This window comes from Lithobates pipiens, unplaced genomic scaffold (genome assembly GCF_037356315.1).
Source record: "Lithobates pipiens isolate NorthernLeopardFrog02 unplaced genomic scaffold, aLitPip1_a1.2 Scaffold_19, whole genome shotgun sequence".
NCBI classification, from domain to species: Eukaryota; Metazoa; Chordata; class Amphibia; order Anura; family Ranidae; genus Lithobates; species Lithobates pipiens.
The window spans coordinates 13,821,934-13,838,689 of record NW_027507764.1 but is presented as its reverse complement, the minus strand read 5'-3'; the positions used below and the strand labels follow the sequence as shown (position 1 = coordinate 13,838,689).

Genomic DNA, 16,756 nt, shown 5'->3' with positions numbered 1-16,756 from the left:
ATTTTGTAGGAGCTAGGTGTGCAGGAGGGCTTGCAGAGAGGGAGAGCGCTTTGGGTAAAAGTGAATGTAAAAAGAGGCATTATGGGAGAGTGACTGACCCCTGGTGGAAGAAAAGCAAAAGCCTACAGCACCTGGTATTCCCAGGCGGTCTCCCATCCAAGTACTAACCAGGCCCGACCCTGCTTAGCTTCCGAGATCAGACGAGAGCGGGCGCATTCAGGGTGGTGTGGCCGTAGGCGAAGCTCATGGTCTCTTTCAAGCTTCTTGTACTTGTCACCGGCAGCCTGGCTCCGCCTTTCCTTGACTTTACTACAATCAGCTGTGCCTTTTCACAAGCATGGCAGCACACCGCACTTTGTCGTGTCGTCTCTCCTCTCGCTTGCTCTCCTCAAGCCCGTCCCTGCCTCCTGCTGCTTTGCTCCCTCTTTAACCTCTTCCTGCCTGCACCTTCTCACGCACACACCACATCCTCAGCCTTGCTTCCACGGCTCCTTTCTGGCTTCCCCTGGCCTGACTTTAACCCTTTTCGCTGACAAGGCTTTGCACCACAGGAAGAAGAAGAGCAGCAGGTTGCATGTAGCGCGGGGCCTTATGCCTGCACTTGTTTACGCCTTCGCTCTCCTAGCAGGTGGCCAGCCCATGGATCTCCAGAACCTGCCTTCTGTTCCGTTGGCTACTGGAAGCTGACTGCTGGGGAGGAAGCCAGTACATCTACCCCCCTGGCTACCGGAGGACCCCTCACCTATACCAGGCACCATGCCTCACCAGTGGCTGCAGTCAAGCAACTGCTTGACTTGCCCACTAGGTAGACCTTTTCCTGTAGAGCTGCTCCATACCCCACATGTGCCGCCTTACTCACCCAACTTCTTTTCAATAGGCCTGGAGACCAACATGCATGATGCACCCCTTTCAAGGACTTCAGAGAAGGCTTAGAACACTTGATGCAACTTGACTGAGAAGTCTGGCCCATTACAGTTCAACGTGAACAATGGTCATATCCTGACCCAAACGACCACTGATTGGCTTCCCAGGATTACCTCTACAAGGTAGCAGTTCATATTGGCCTTTGAGTTGCCATCTCATCCCTTTAAATCCAAACACATCTGAATTGCACAGATTCTTTGGCTGATTAAGGTGGTAATTAAACTCACTTGTTGCCTTATCTGCATTTAATTAGCCTCAGAACCTGTGTAATTCAGATGTGTTTGGGTTTAAAGGGATGAGGTGGCAACCCTAGTTGGCCTCGTGCAAGTGCTGCCTGATCACCCGAAACCCAGCCTTCCCCTATATTTATATGACCGGTGGGTAGGCTAGATCCAAAAAAACCAGCAGCGCACGCATTACCTCTTTCCCTCCAAGCCTGGGGCAGCCGCTAACTAAAACCGCGCTCCTGTAGGCAACCTGCTGCCTACACCTTAGCCGCTTCAGGGTGCCGGTTTGACGAGGGGTCGGCTCTGTGGCTTCTCTCTGGCTTTGGCAGTCGGCGTGCGTGTTTCCCGTGCTGTCCCCCAGCCTGGAGATCGCTGTGGAATGTGTTGGCGCAAGGGCGACTAAAGAGCAGGAGTGATGGCACCAAAAGGTCTCAGGAGAGTGCTGGAAAATGGCTGGGCCGTGGAGCCTAAGCAGGATGTAGGATGGGGGCTAGCTAGGTGGGGGTTGCGCCTGGCCGTTGTTTTGCTGCTATAGGGGACTGGATGCGTGGCAATCTCCTGAGGGAGGGAGGTAGAGAGAAGAAAGTGTATTTTTGAAAGAAGGGGTGAGATTGTATAAGTGGGCTTGTAAAAAGTGTAGGCTTGGTTGGGCAGGGGTGATTTTGTAGGATGTAGGTGTGCAGGAGGGCTTGCAGAGAGGGAGAGCGCTTTGGGTAAAAGTGAATGTAAAAAGAGGCATTATGGGAGAGTGACTGACCCCTGGTGGAAGAAAAGCAAAAGCCTACAGCACCTGGTATTCCCAGGCGGTCTCCCATCCAAGTACTAACCAGGCCCGACCCTGCTTAGCTTCCGAGATCAGACGAGAGCGGGCGCATTCAGGGTGGTGTGGCCGTAGGCAAAGCTCATGGTCTCTTTCAAGCTTCTTGTACTTGTCACCGGCAGCCTGGCTCCGCCTTTCCTTGACTTTACTACAATCAGCTGTGCCTTTTCACAAGCATGGCAGCACACCGCACTTTGTCGTGTCGTCTCTCCTCTCGCTTGCTCTCCTCAAGCCCGTCCCTGCCTCCTGCTGCTTTGCTCCCTCTTTAACCTCTTCCTGCCTGCACCTTCTCACGCACACACATCCTCAGCCTTGCTTCCACGGCTCCTTTCTGGCTTCCCCTGGCCTGACTTTAACCCTTTTCGCTGACAAGGCTTTGCACCACAGGAAGAAGAAGAGCAGCAGGTTGCATGTAGCGCGGGGCCTTATGCCTGCACTTGTTTACGCCTTCGCTCTCCTAGCAGGTGGCCAGCCCATGGATCTCCAGAACCTGCCTTCTGTTCCGTTGGCTACTGGAAGCTGACTGCTGGGGAGGAAGCCAGTACATCTACCCCCCTGGCTACCGGAGGACCCCTCACCTATAACAGGCACCATGCCTCACCAGTGGCTGCAGTCAAGCAACTGCTTGACTTGCCCACTAGGTAGACCTTTTCCTGTAGAGCTGCTCCATACCCCACATGTGCCGCCTTACTCACCCAACTTCTTTTCAATAGGCCTGGAGACCAACATGCATGATGCACCCCTTTCAAGGACTTCAGAGAAGGCTTAGAACACTTGATGCAACTTGACTGAGAAGTCTGGCCCATTACAGTTCAACGTGAACAATGGTCATATCCTGACCCAAACGACCACTGATTGGCTTCCCAGGATTACCTCTACAAGGTAGCAGTTCATATTGGCCTTTGAGTTGCCATCTCATCCCTTTAAATCCAAACGCATCTGAATTGCACAGATTCTTTGGCTGATTAAGGTGGTAATTAAACTCACTTGTTGCCTTATCTGCATTTAATTAACCTCAGAACCTGTGTAATTCAGATGTGTTTGGGTTTAAAGGGATGAGGTGGCAACCCTAGTTGGCCTCGTGCAAGTGCTGCCTGATCACCCGAAACGCAGCCTTCCCCTATATTTATATGACCGGTGGGTAGGCTAGATCCAAAAAAAACAGCAGCGCACGCATTACCTCTTTCCCTCCAAGCCTGGGGCAGCCGCTAACTAAAACCGCGCTCCTGTAGGCAACCTGCTGCCTACACCTTAGCCGCTTCAGGGTGCCGGTTTGACGAGGGGTCGGCTCTGTGGCTTCTCTCTGGCTTTGGCAGTCGGCGTGCGTGTTTCCCGTGCTGTCCCCCAGCCTGGAGATCGCTGTGGAATGTGTTGGCGCAAGGGCGACTAAAGAGCAGGAGTGATGGCACCAAAAGGTCTCAGGAGAGTGCTGGAAAATGGCTGGGCCGTGGAGCCTAAGCAGGATGTAGGATGGGGGCTAGCTAGGTGGGGGTTGCGCCTGGCCGTTGTTTTGCTGCTATAGGGGACTGGATGCGTGGCAATCTCCTGAGGGAGGGAGGTAGAGAGAAGAAAGTGTATTTTTGAAAGAAGGGGTGAGATTGTATAAGTGGGCTTGTAAAAAGTGTAGGCTTGGTTGGGCAGGGGTGATTTTGTAGGAGCTAGGTGTGCAGGAGGGCTTGCAGAGAGGGAGAGCGCTTTGGGTAAAAGTGAATGTAAAAAGAGGCATTATGGGAGAGTGACTGACCCCTGGTGGAAGAAAAGCAAAAGCCTACAGCACCTGGTATTCCCAGGCGGTCTCCCATCCAAGTACTAACCAGGCCCGACCCTGCTTAGCTTCCGAGATCAGACGAGAGCGGGCGCATTCAGGGTGGTGTGGCCGTAGGCGAAGCTCATGGTCTCTTTCAAGCTTCTTGTACTTGTCACCGGCAGCCTGGCTCCGCCTTTCCTTGACTTTACTACAATCAGCTGTGCCTTTTCACAAGCATGGCAGCACACCGCACTTTGTCGTGTCGTCTCTCCTCTCGCTTGCTCTCCTCAAGCCCGTCCCTGCCTCCTGCTGCTTTGCTCCCTCTTTAACCTCTTCCTGCCTGCACCTTCTCACGCACACACCACATCCTCAGCCTTGCTTCCACGGCTCCTTTCTGGCTTCCCCTGGCCTGACTTTAACCCTTTTCGCTGACAAGGCTTTGCACCACAGGAAGAAGAAGAGCAGCAGGTTGCATGTAGCGCGGGGCCTTATGCCTGCACTTGTTTACGCCTTCGCTCTCCTAGCAGGTGGCCAGCCCATGGATCTCCAGAACCTGCCTTCTGTTCCGTTGGCTACTGGAAGCTGACTGCTGGGGAGGAAGCCAGTACATCTACCCCCCTGGCTACCGGAGGACCCCTCACCTATACCAGGCACCATGCCTCACCAGTGGCTGCAGTCAAGCAACTGCTTGACTTGCCCACTAGGTAGACCTTTTCCTGTAGAGTTGCTCCATACCCCACATGTGCCGCCTTACTCAGCCAACTTCTTTTCAATAGGCCTGGAGACCAACATGCATGATGCACCCCTTTCAAGGACTTCAGAGAAGGCTTAGAACACTTGATGCAACTTGACTGAGAAGTCTGGCCCATTACAGTTCAACGTGAACAATGGTCATATCCTGACCCAAACGACCACTGATTGGCTTCCCAGGATTACCTCTACAAGGTAGCAGTTCATGTTGGCCTTTGAGTTGCCATCTCATCCCTTTAAATCCAAACGCATCTGAATTGCACAGATTCTTTGGCTGATTAAGGTGGTAATTAAACTCACTTGTTGCCTTATCTGCATTTAATTAGCCTCAGAACCTGTGTAATTCAGATGTGTTTGGGTTTAAAGGGATGAGGTGGCAACCCTAGTTGGCCTCGTGCAAGTGCTGCCTGATCACCCGAAACGCAGCCTTCCCCTATATTTATATGACCGGTGGGTAGGCTAGATCCAAAAAAACCAGCAGCGCACGCATTACCTCTTTCCCTCCAAGCCTGGGGCAGCCGCTAACTAAAACCGCGCTCCTGTAGGCAACCTGCTGCCTACACCTTAGCCGCTTCAGGGTGCCGGTTTGACGAGGGGTCGGCTCTGTGGCTTCTCTCTGGCTTTGGCAGTCGGCGTGCGTGTTTCCCGTGCTGTCCCCCAGCCTGGAGATCGCTGTGGAATGTGTTGGCGCAAGGGCGACTAAAGAGCAGGAGTGATGGCACCAAAAGGTCTCAGGAGAGTGCTGGAAAATGGCTGGGCCGTGGAGCCTAAGCAGGATGTAGGATGGGGGCTAGCTAGGTGGGGGTTGCGCCTGGCCGTTGTTTTGCTGCTATAGGGGACTGGATGCGTGGCAATCTCCTGAGGGAGGGAGGTAGAGAGAAGAAAGTGTATTTTTGAAAGAAGGGGTGAGATTGTATAAGTGGGCTTGTAAAAAGTGTAGGCTTGGTTGGGCAGGGGTGATTTTGTAGGAGCTAGGTGTGCAGGAGGGCTTGCAGAGAGGGAGAGCGCTTTGGGTAAAAGTGAATGTAAAAAGAGGCATTATGGGAGAGTGACTGACCCCTGGTGGAAGAAAAGCAAAAGCCTACAGCACCTGGTATTCCCAGGCGGTCTCCCATCCAAGTACTAACCAGGCCCGACCCTGCTTAGCTTCCGAGATCAGACGAGAGCAGGCGCATTCAGGGTGGTGTGGCCGTAGGCAAAGCTCATGGTCTCTTTCAAGCTTCTTGTACTTGTCACCGGCAGCCTGGCTCCGCCTTTCCTTGACTTTACTACAATCAGCTGTGCCTTTTCACAAGCATGGCAGCACACCGCACTTTGTCGTGTCGTCTCTCCTCTCGCTTGCTCTCCTCAAGCCCGTCCCTGCCTCCTGCTGCTTTGCTCCCTCTTTAACCTCTTCCTGCCTGCACCTTCTCACGCACACACCACATCCTCAGCCTTGCTTCCACGGCTCCTTTCTGGCTTCCCCTGGCCTGACTTTAACCCTTTTCGCTGACAAGGCTTTGCACCACAGGAAGAAGAAGAGCAGCAGGTTGCATGTAGCGCGGGGCCTTATGCCTGCACTTGTTTACGCCTTCGCTCTCCTAGCAGGTGGCCAGCCCATGGATCTCCAGAACCTGCCTTCTGTTCCGTTGGCTACTGGAAGCTGACTGCTGGGGAGGAAGCCAGTACATCTACCCCCCTGGCTACCGGAGGACCCCTCACCTATACCAGGCACCATGCCTCACCAGTGGCTGCAGTCAAGCAACTGCTTGACTTGCCCACTAGGTAGACCTTTTCCTGTAGAGCTGCTCCATACCCCACATGTGCCGCCTTACTCACCCAACTTCTTTTCAATAGGCCTGGAGACCAACATGCATGATGCACCCCTTTCAAGGACTTCAGAGAAGGCTTAGAACACTTGATGCAACTTGACTGAGAAGTCTGGCCCATTACAGTTCAACGTGAACAATGGTCATATCCTGACCCAAACGACCACTGATTGGCTTCCCAGGATTACCTCTACAAGGTAGCAGTTCATATTGGCCTTTGAGTTGCCATCTCATCCCTTTAAATCCAAACACATCTGAATTGCACAGATTCTTTGGCTGATTAAGGTGGTAATTAAACTCACTTGTTGCCTTATCTGCATTTAATTAGCCTCAGAACCTGTGTAATTCAGATGTGTTTGGGTTTAAAGGGATGAGGTGGCAACCCTAGTTGGCCTCGTGCAAGTGCTGCCTGATCACCCGAAACCCAGCCTTCCCCTATATTTATATGACCGGTGGGTAGGCTAGATCCAAAAAAACCAGCAGCGCACGCATTACCTCTTTCCCTCCAAGCCTGGGGCAGCCGCTAACTAAAACCGCGCTCCTGTAGGCAACCTGCTGCCTACACCTTAGCCGCTTCAGGGTGCCGGTTTGACGAGGGGTCGGCTCTGTGGCTTCTCTCTGGCTTTGGCAGTCGGCGTGCGTGTTTCCCGTGCTGTCCCCCAGCCTGGAGATCGCTGTGGAATGTGTTGGCGCAAGGGCGACTAAAGAGCAGGAGTGATGGCACCAAAAGGTCTCAGGAGAGTGCTGGAAAATGGCTGGGCCGTGGAGCCTAAGCAGGATGTAGGATGGGGGCTAGCTAGGTGGGGGTTGCGCCTGGCCGTTGTTTTGCTGCTATAGGGGACTGGATGCGTGGCAATCTCCTGAGGGAGGGAGGTAGAGAGAAGAAAGTGTATTTTTGAAAGAAGGGGTGAGATTGTATAAGTGGGCTTGTAAAAAGTGTAGGCTTGGTTGGGCAGGGGTGATTTTGTAGGATGTAGGTGTGCAGGAGGGCTTGCAGAGAGGGAGAGCGCTTTGGGTAAAAGTGAATGTAAAAAGAGGCATTATGGGAGAGTGACTGACCCCTGGTGGAAGAAAAGCAAAAGCCTACAGCACCTGGTATTCCCAGGCGGTCTCCCATCCAAGTACTAACCAGGCCCGACCCTGCTTAGCTTCCGAGATCAGACGAGAGCGGGCGCATTCAGGGTGGTGTGGCCGTAGGTGAAGCTCATGGTCTCTTTCAAGCTTCTTGTACTTGTCACCGGCAGCCTGGCTCCGCCTTTCCTTGACTTTACTACAATCAGCTGTGCCTTTTCACAAGCATGGCAGCACACCGCACTTTGTCGTGTCGTCTCTCCTCTCGCTTGCTCTCCTCAAGCCCGTCCCTGCCTCCTGCTGCTTTGCTCCCTCTTTAACCTCTTCCTGCCTGCACCTTCTCACGCACACACATCCTCAGCCTTGCTTCCACGGCTCCTTTCTGGCTTCCCCTGGCCTGACTTTAACCCTTTTCGCTGACAAGGCTTTGCACCACAGGAAGAAGAAGAGCAGCAGGTTGCATGTAGCGCGGGGCCTTATGCCTGCACTTGTTTACGCCTTCGCTCTCCTAGCAGGTGGCCAGCCCATGGATCTCCAGAACCTGCCTTCTGTTCCGTTGGCTACTGGAAGCTGACTGCTGGGGAGGAAGCCAGTACATCTACCCCCCTGGCTACCGGAGGACCCCTCACCTATACCAGGCACCATGCCTCACCAGTGGCTGCAGTCAAGCAACTGCTTGACTTGCCCACTAGGTAGACCTTTTCCTGTAGAGTTGCTCCATACCCCACATGTGCCGCCTTACTCAGCCAACTTCTTTTCAATAGGCCTGGAGACCAACATGCATGATGCACCCCTTTCAAGGACTTCAGAGAAGGCTTAGAACACTTGATGCAACTTGACTGAGAAGTCTGGCCCATTACAGTTCAACGTGAACAATGGTCATATCCTGACCCAAACGACCACTGATTGGCTTCCCAGGATTACCTCTACAAGGTAGCAGTTCATGTTGGCCTTTGAGTTGCCATCTCATCCCTTTAAATCCAAACGCATCTGAATTGCACAGATTCTTTGGCTGATTAAGGTGGTAATTAAACTCACTTGTTGCCTTATCTGCATTTAATTAGCCTCAGAACCTGTGTAATTCAGATGTGTTTGGGTTTAAAGGGATGAGGTGGCAACCCTAGTTGGCCTCGTGCAAGTGCTGCCTGATCACCCGAAACGCAGCCTTCCCCTATATTTATATGACCGGTGGGTAGGCTAGATCCAAAAAAACCAGCAGCGCACGCATTACCTCTTTCCCTCCAAGCCTGGGGCAGCCGCTAACTAAAACCGCGCTCCTGTAGGCAACCTGCTGCCTACACCTTAGCCGCTTCAGGGTGCCGGTTTGACGAGGGGTCGGCTCTGTGGCTTCTCTCTGGCTTTGGCAGTCGGCGTGCGTGTTTCCCGTGCTGTCCCCCAGCCTGGAGATCGCTGTGGAATGTGTTGGCGCAAGGGCGACTAAAGAGCAGGAGTGATGGCACCAAAAGGTCTCAGGAGAGTGCTGGAAAATGGCTGGGCCGTGGAGCCTAAGCAGGATGTAGGATGGGGGCTAGCTAGGTGGGGGTTGCGCCTGGCCGTTGTTTTGCTGCTATAGGGGACTGGATGCGTGGCAATCTCCTGAGGGAGGGAGGTAGAGAGAAGAAAGTGTATTTTTGAAAGAAGGGGTGAGATTGTATAAGTGGGCTTGTAAAAAGTGTAGGCTTGGTTGGGCAGGGGTGATTTTGTAGGATGTAGGTGTGCAGGAGGGCTTGCAGAGAGGGAGAGCGCTTTGGGTAAAAGTGAATGTAAAAAGAGGCATTATGGGAGAGTGACTGACCCCTGGTGGAAGAAAAGCAAAAGCCTACAGCACCTGGTATTCCCAGGCGGTCTCCCATCCAAGTACTAACCAGGCCCGACCCTGCTTAGCTTCCGAGATCAGACGAGAGCGGGCGCATTCAGGGTGGTGTGGCCGTAGGCGAAGCTCATGGTCTCTTTCAAGCTTCTTGTACTTGTCACCGGCAGCCTGGCTCCGCCTTTCCTTGACTTTACTACAATCAGCTGTGCCTTTTCACAAGCATGGCAGCACACCGCACTTTGTCGTGTCGTCTCTCCTCTCGCTTGCTCTCCTCAAGCCCGTCCCTGCCTCCTGCTGCTTTGCTCCCTCTTTAACCTCTTCCTGCCGGCACCTTCTCACGCACACACCACATCCTCAGCCTTGCTTCCACGGCTCCTTTCTGGCTTCCCCTGGCCTGACTTTAACCCTTTTCGCTGACAAGGCTTTGCACCACAGGAAGAAGAAGAGCAGCAGGTTGCATGTAGCGCGGGGCCTTATGCCTGCACTTGTTTACGCCTTCGCTCTCCTAGCAGGTGGCCAGCCCATGGATCTCCAGAACCTGCCTTCTGTTCCGTTGGCTACTGGAAGCTGACTGCTGGGGAGGAAGCCAGTACATCTACCCCCCTGGCTACCGGAGGACCCCTCACCTATACCAGGCACCATGCCTCACCAGTGGCTGCAGTCAAGCAACTGCTTGACTTGCCCACTAGGTAGACCTTTTCCTGTAGAGTTGCTCCATACCCCACATGTGCCGCCTTACTCAGCCAACTTCTTTTCAATAGGCCTGGAGACCAACATGCATGATGCACCCCTTTCAAGGACTTCAGAGAAGGCTTAGAACACTTGATGCAACTTGACTGAGAAGTCTGGCCCATTACAGTTCAACGTGAACAATGGTCATATCCTGACCCAAACGACCACTGATTGGCTTCCCAGGATTACCTCTACAAGGTAGCAGTTCATGTTGGCCTTTGAGTTGCCATCTCATCCCTTTAAATCCAAACGCATCTGAATTGCACAGATTCTTTGGCTGATTAAGGTGGTAATTAAACTCACTTGTTGCCTTATCTGCATTTAATTAGCCTCAGAACCTGTGTAATTCAGATGTGTTTGGGTTTAAAGGGATGAGGTGGCAACCCTAGTTGGCCTCGTGCAAATGCTGCCTGATCACCCGAAACGCAGCCTTCCCCTATATTTATATGACCGGTGGGTAGGCTAGATCCAAAAAAACCAGCAGCGCACGCATTACCTCTTTCCCTCCAAGCCTGGGGCAGCCGCTAACTAAAACCGCGCTCCTGTAGGCAACCTGCTGCCTACACCTTAGCCGCTTCAGGGTGCCGGTTTGACGAGGGGTCGGCTCTGTGGCTTCTCTCTGGCTTTGGCAGTTGGCGTGCGTGTTTCCCCTGCTGTCCCCCAGCCTGGAGATCGCTGTGGAATGTGTTGGCGCAAGGGCGACTAAAGAGCAGGAGTGATGGCACCAAAAGGTCTCAGGAGAGTGCTGGAAAATGGCTGGGCCGTGGAGCCTAAGCAGGATGTAGGATGGGGGCTAGCTAGGTGGGGGTTGCGCCTGGCCGTTGTTTTGCTGCTATAGGGGACTGGATGCGTGGCAATCTCCTGAGGGAGGGAGGTAGAGAGAAGAAAGTGTATTTTTGAAAGAAGGGGTGAGATTGTATAAGTGGGCTTGTAAAAAGTGTAGGCTTGGTTGGGCAGGGGTGATTTTGTAGGATGTAGGTGTGCAGGAGGGCTTGCAGAGAGGGAGAGCGCTTTGGGTAAAAGTGAATGTAAAAAGAGGCATTATGGGAGAGTGACTGACCCCTGGTGGAAGAAAAGCAAAAGCCTACAGCACCTGGTATTCCCAGGCGGTCTCCCATCCAAGTACTAACCAGGCCCGACCCTGCTTAGCTTCCGAGATCAGACGAGAGCAGGCGCATTCAGGGTGGTGTGGCCGTAGGCGAAGCTCATGGTCTCTTTCAAGCTTCTTGTACTTGTCACCGGCAGCCTGGCTCCGCCTTTCCTTGACTTTACTACAATCAGCTGTGCCTTTTCACAAGCATGGCAGCACACCGCACTTTGTCGTGTCGTCTCTCCTCTCGCTTGCTCTCCTCAAGCCCGTCCCTGCCTCCTGCTGCTTTGCTCCCTCTTTAACCTCTTCCTGCCTGCACCTTCTCACGCACACACCACATCCTCAGCCTTGCTTCCACGGCTCCTTTCTGGCTTCCCCTGGCCTGACTTTAACCCTTTTCGCTGACAAGGCTTTGCACCACAGGAAGAAGAAGAGCAGCAGGTTGCATGTAGCGCGGGGCCTTATGCCTGCACTTGTTTACGCCTTCGCTCTCCTAGCAGGTGGCCAGCCCATGGATCTCCAGAACCTGCCTTCTGTTCCGTTGGCTACTGGAAGCTGACTGCTGGGGAGGAAGCCAGTACATCTACCCCCCTGGCTACCGGAGGACCCCTCACCTATACCAGTGTTAGGTGTGACCTCAACAAGTCACCTATTTGTCAGGTTATGTTACCGTTTCCCAATTGTTAGTTAGAGTTCTTATCCAAGCAAAGAGACACGGAGATATTATTCAGTATTTCTGCTCAGAAGTCCGTCGTTAACTCTGACTGTCTCTGACTTTCTCTGGCTCTGAGCTCTTTATTACTTCTCTTTTATAGACAGAAAAGGGCAAACATCAGCAAATGTAAAAAAAACAACATTTTCAAAGTAAAGACAATTCTCCGGGTGTTATCAGCTGATAAGACAATCTTCTGGGCGTAGACTGCTTTTTAGGGCTGATGCGGCCTCTTCTTGATGAGTACGTGACAATAGATGACGAATCCTTATTTTACAGAGAAGGATAGAAAAATACAAGTATTTAGTAAGACATAAGGTCAACCATTTTGTTTTGACACCCCTTAATCCTTACATTTCCCCCTTTGACATCACCCCTCCCTCTTGCCCTGGGTCCACCTGAACAAGTTCTAGTCAGCCTATATCCAGAGTACTCTCCCTGACCGCGAGTTGTCAGAGGGGTATACACCCATCCCCCTGGACAGTACCAACATCTAAAATTCAGGAAGAGTGGCTTTTCTGACAGATGGGTGATGTCAAGAAACTAAATCTACCTATCTTCACAAAAGTTCCATCTTTTCCACATCATTTACCTTGGCTTTCTTGCAAAAGCACATAAACAACTTAAAGCATGCATAAAAGAAAAATACGAATAAGAGCACCACTATAATCGTCATTGCTGCCTTCTTAACCCAAGAGAATAACCCTGAGAAACTAAAAGTTCCACCAAACGGATCCCAGTCGCGACCAATATTTCGGGCCTTCTCTTGTAAATTCTTTACTTCCGTACGGTGTTGTGCAATGATGTCATAATAATCAGGTACCTCAATACTGGTATTATGTATCCAAGTACAGCACTCATAGTCCTCAGTAGTTTCACAGAGTCCTGTCAGTGCTGCACTCATACTTTCAATTGCTAATTCATGTAATTCTAATTGTTGTCTGATGGCTCTGGTCTCCAGATTTAACTTAGTAATGTCATCAGAGTTTTTCTCCAAAACATCATTAATAATTCCTGTATAGTTATTTAGTCGTTTCATTAAGTCTATACCCCATCCTGTCCAGGACGGGAACCAAGCCCATGCCATGTCCTTCTTCAGGAATATTTCTCTTTTACTACGATACCTGAGGGGATATCTAGGATGCATGCTAGCTTCTAATAGGTGATCACCTCGTTCATCACCTACTACTCCCATTACTGGTACTAAACTTGCGAGGTAGCACCATCCCTGAGCTCTTCTAGGTATCCAAGTATAACATTTATCCTCACAACAGATGTATATATTATTTCCCAGTGCTACTGATCTTGAACTGATATCATTTCTATAACGAGAGGTGTATCCATAGAGGGATAAGTTGGATACTAACCACCTAACATTATTATCCACAATGTTAGTGAGGAAGTCAGATAATGTCTGGTGTGTGCTGGAATTACTGGGATAGAAGCTTCCATTTAATACGACAATGGACAAATTAAACTTGCTGTCTTGGCATTCTCCATTTCCTCCCGTTGTGTTCCCTAAGTTGAAACACCAATCAGGGGAAAAGGCGAGACCATTTGACTTAAACATTACTGTCTCGCTGGTATTTGTTCTAATTATGTTAATGCTACTGTTAGCAAGATCAGTATAGTTTATAGGAACTGCCATCAGTGGTATACTTGCTGTGCTGGGGTGTAATTTGCTACAAATCCAACATTTCTCATATCCTGACTTCTGGGCATAAGCATATTTAAACTTCAGTAATAACATTTTTTTAGAAAATCCTTCATCCTTGTATATTTTATTCTGTGAGGTAACCAAACTATTAGCCAGAATTACTGAAACAATAAAAAGATACATGTTGTCATTTGCCAACTGGCTCCTTTTTACAATGAGAAGCGTGGATCCAGGTAGGTTTCCCTTCCAATTTCACTGAGGTTGCTGTAATCAATAGCACCTGGAAAGGACCTTCAAACCTTGGTTCCAGTGTCTTTCTGGTATGTTTCTTTACATACACATAGTCTCCTGGTTGTAGATCGTGTGTACCTGTGACAGAATTAGGGTCTGGAAGAGAAGAATACACACTCTTGTGGATTTTAGTCAGACGCTGTTGCAACTGTATTACATACGTAGTTAAACTATCACATTGTAATTGCATACTTTGAGGAAAATATAAACCTAATCTAGGTGCACTTCCAAACAGTATTTCATATGGGGATAACCCTGTTTTTCCTGTTGGGGTGTACCTAATAGAGAACAAAGCTAAAGCTAGGCACTCAGGCCATGGTTTGTTCAACTCCTACATAGCCTTTTGTATTTTCAGCTTGATTGTACCATTTACTCTTTCTACTGATCCTGAACTCTGTGGGTGGTAAGGAGTATGAAAACTTTGTTGAACCCCTAACATTGCCATCACATTTTGCATTATTTCTCCCGTGAAATGTGTCCCCCTATCTGATTCTATTGTTTCTGGGAGACCAAACCTAGGTATCAGCTCAGTAATCAGTTTCTTGGCGGTGGCTTTTGCCGTAGCTGATTTCACAGGATAACTTTCGGCCAGCCTGAAAAATAGGCAGATGCACACGAGAACAAATTCAAAGGGGCCGCTCTTAGGCATTTGTATGTAGTCAATCTGCAGTCTCTGAAAAGGATATTGGGCCCGGACCTGATGTTTACGTGGGGTTTTCACTCTCTGTCCTGGGTTATTAATCAGACAGATTTGGCATGCAGCACAGTAGTTCCTTGCAGTACTACTGAATCCAGGGGCTAGCCATCCTTGGCTTACAATCCTATACATAGAATTGGAGCTGACATGAGTGGGTAAGTGAACAGCCGCTGCCATTGCGGGGTATAGAGAAGCGGGTAGACATATTTTGTCTCCTTCTCTCCATACATTGTCAAGGCCTGGTGCAGCTCCCTCCTTAACCCAACGGTCCTTCTCAATAGCCCCTGCTTGTTCCTGTAGTTCCATTAGCTGCTGCCATGTGGTTTCGGGCATACTCACCTGTACCGTGGCTAAGGTCTCAGGGCTTACTTCCCCTAGAGCTGCCTTCTTTGCAGTTAAATCTGCAAATGCGTTTCCTTTTGCCTCAGTTGTTTTTGTGCTCGTGTGTGCCGCTATCTTCATGATGGCTACTCTTATAACCTTTTGAAGATTGTTCAGGACTCTTTTGATTCCTTCACCATGTTTAACAGGTGTACCTGCTGCTGTAAGGTAACCTCTAGCTTTCCATATGTGGCCATAATCATGTGCCACACCGTAGGCGTATGCGGAATCAGTGTAAATGTTCCCTTCTTGTCCCTCTAAGTGTTCTAGGGCTTTCTCTAGAGCGGTTAGTTCCGCTTCTTGTGCCGACATGTGTGCTGGTAGTGACTTTGCCTCAATTACCTGTGTGTCCGTTACCACAGAATAACCTGTGTGATATTTACCTTTGTCATCAGCAAATCTACTACCATCTATGTACAGTGTGTGTTCTGCATTTGCAATGGGTATGTCTGTGACATGTGGGAACCCCGTGGTTTCTTGTTCCATAAGTTGAAAACAATCGTGTTCATCAGATGTTATGTCATGAAATGAAAGTGTGTCAGAATCCTGAGTATCTTGTGCTGTGTCTACACCATTATCATCATTACTCCCCCCTGTCAAATCTGTCTGTAATGGTAAAAGCTGTGCTAAGTTAAAAGAAGTGCATCGCTGAAAGGTAACATTGGGGGGTAGGAGCAAAGTGCATTGTAGACGCAGCTGCCTTGCCATTGATATGTGTTTTGGTTGGACCTGTGATAAGATGGCGTGTATGTCATGTGTGGTATGTACCACTACAGGATTGTCTAAGACAATTTCTGAGGATTTGTCAATGATAATTGACACTGCTGCAACTGCTCGTACACAGGACGGTGATCCTCTAGAGACAGGATCGAGAGCCGCCGAGAAGTATGCTACCGGCCTTTGTTTGATGTGTTGTTGTGTCAACACCCCTGTTGCGTGTCCCGTGATTTCAGCAATGTACAAATGAAATGTTTTGGTATAGTCAGGGATCCCGATCGCAGGTGCCGAAATTAGTAACCTTTTTAAGGTGCTAAAAGATTCATGACCTGCTTCTGTGAGTACATAGGGTACTATTTTCAAGCAATCATATAATGGCTGCATCAGAGAACTGGCATGTGGTATTCATTGTCTACAATATGATACCATTCCCAGAAACATACGAAGTTGCTTAAAGTTGCGTGGGATATTCATTTGTCTTATGGCCTGGACTCGGTCTTCAGTGAGGTGTCGAGTACCCTGGGATATACAGTGGCCCAAAAAGACAACCTTTTTCTGACATACCTGTAACTTAGTTCTATTCACCTTGCACCCTTTTTCAGCCAGGAATTGTAACAATGAGAGAGTGGCTTTTAAACAAGTATCGTTATCCGGACAACATAACAATAGGTCATCTACATATTGCAACAATACACAAGTGTCAGGTGGTTGCCATTCCCCCTATTTTTACTTTTTAAGGTTTAGTCAGTGGGGCATCGGACAAAAGACCGTCATAACCACTTATGGGTATGGTGTCACGGGACGTCATGTGTGGAGGGACTACTGAATCAGACAACAGACTGCGTGACGCTCCTGTGTCAACCAAACAAGGAATATGTTTACCTTCCACCTTCATCAACATGTGGAGCATTTTGTTCTCTGATTCAGCTAGGACTGGGGCAAGTCATGCGGTCGGATCGTCCCTATCATTGGTACGCCTCTGTCTGTAGTCCCTCGTGTCTCTGTCCGTGTTTCCTTCCTGTTCGTCTTTTATCCTTTTCCTACAGTCTCTTTTTATATGTCCCACCTTGTTGCAGTAATAACAGGTAAGAGGTTTACGGGAGGAATTCCCTCCTTCATTGACCCGGGCAACAGTGTTAACTCCCGGTGTCCTTCTGGGTTTAGTTTCTGCTAAATCAGCCTCTATGCCTTGTGCTTTCTGCAACAATGTTCCTCTGTCCCGTATGGCTCTCCATTCAGGAGTACATGCCTTCAGTTTGTCACCTATTTGGGGTACTAGTCCTTCCATAAACTGTCGATTGAAAGCCCTAATGGTGACG

The 16,756-nt window shown here is 50.0% G+C and overlaps 7 non-coding genes across 7 annotated transcripts; all 7 read right to left on the bottom strand.

The window, feature by feature from the left end:
* Positions 1-119: 119 nt before the first annotated feature.
* Positions 120-238, bottom strand: LOC143999309 (5S ribosomal RNA). Its single transcript, XR_013278002.1, has one exon. It is a non-coding gene; the product is annotated as a 5S ribosomal RNA (ribosomal RNA).
* A 1,691-nt stretch (positions 239-1,929) lies between these two features.
* LOC143999297 (5S ribosomal RNA) lies at positions 1,930-2,048 on the bottom strand. Its single transcript, XR_013278001.1, has one exon. It is a non-coding gene; the product is annotated as a 5S ribosomal RNA (ribosomal RNA).
* Positions 2,049-3,736: 1,688 nt separating this feature from the next.
* On the bottom strand, positions 3,737-3,855 carry LOC143999284 (5S ribosomal RNA). Its single transcript, XR_013278000.1, has one exon. It is a non-coding gene; the product is annotated as a 5S ribosomal RNA (ribosomal RNA).
* Positions 3,856-5,546: 1,691 nt separating this feature from the next.
* Positions 5,547-5,665, bottom strand: LOC143999609 (5S ribosomal RNA). The gene has a single exon (XR_013278074.1). It is a non-coding gene; the product is annotated as a 5S ribosomal RNA (ribosomal RNA).
* Positions 5,666-7,356: 1,691 nt separating this feature from the next.
* LOC143999619 (5S ribosomal RNA) lies at positions 7,357-7,475 on the bottom strand. Its single transcript, XR_013278083.1, has one exon. It is a non-coding gene; the product is annotated as a 5S ribosomal RNA (ribosomal RNA).
* Positions 7,476-9,163: 1,688 nt separating this feature from the next.
* LOC143999271 (5S ribosomal RNA) lies at positions 9,164-9,282 on the bottom strand. Its single transcript, XR_013277999.1, has one exon. It is a non-coding gene; the product is annotated as a 5S ribosomal RNA (ribosomal RNA).
* Positions 9,283-10,973: 1,691 nt separating this feature from the next.
* On the bottom strand, positions 10,974-11,092 carry LOC143999607 (5S ribosomal RNA). The gene has a single exon (XR_013278072.1). It is a non-coding gene; the product is annotated as a 5S ribosomal RNA (ribosomal RNA).
* Positions 11,093-16,756: the final 5,664 nt, after the last annotated feature.